This window comes from Alligator sinensis, unplaced genomic scaffold (assembly GCF_000455745.1).
Source record: "Alligator sinensis unplaced genomic scaffold, ASM45574v1 scaffold896_1, whole genome shotgun sequence".
In the NCBI taxonomy this organism is placed as follows: Eukaryota; Metazoa; Chordata; order Crocodylia; family Alligatoridae; genus Alligator; species Alligator sinensis.
In genome coordinates this window covers 110,088-110,397 of record NW_005842940.1, presented here as the reverse complement: position 1 = coordinate 110,397, position 310 = coordinate 110,088, and the positions used below count along the sequence as shown (strand labels likewise).

The 310-nt window shown below is 74.5% G+C and overlaps 1 protein-coding gene across 2 annotated transcripts in view; it reads right to left on the bottom strand.

The window, feature by feature from the left end:
- Positions 1 to 310, bottom strand: part of GSAP (gamma-secretase activating protein) — a 72,417-nt gene that overhangs the window by 42,180 nt on the left and 29,927 nt on the right. The gene's annotated exons all lie outside the window — the stretch shown is intronic.

The following is a 310-nucleotide window of genomic DNA, read 5'->3' as shown; positions in this document are numbered from 1 at the left end:
CAGAACCGCAGGTAAGGGGTAAGGCGGGGGGGGGGGTGGGGGGCAGGGGAGGACCCTGGCAGGGAAGGAGCCTGGGGAAAAGCTTAGCATGGGTGGGGGGAAAGCGGCCCCTCACGCGCCCCGTGGCCGGCGCCCCGCGCTGCAGCCGCTCGCAGCCCACGTGGGGCTGCCTGTGCCTGCTCCAGACAGCCCTGCGAGCACTCAGCACCAGCTTCCTCCCTGCCAGCGAGCAGGGGGTCGGGGCTGTGCGCTCCCCCCGGCCTGTACCATGGGGCTGGGGGGGGCGGGCACTGGGAGTGAGGGGGCGGGG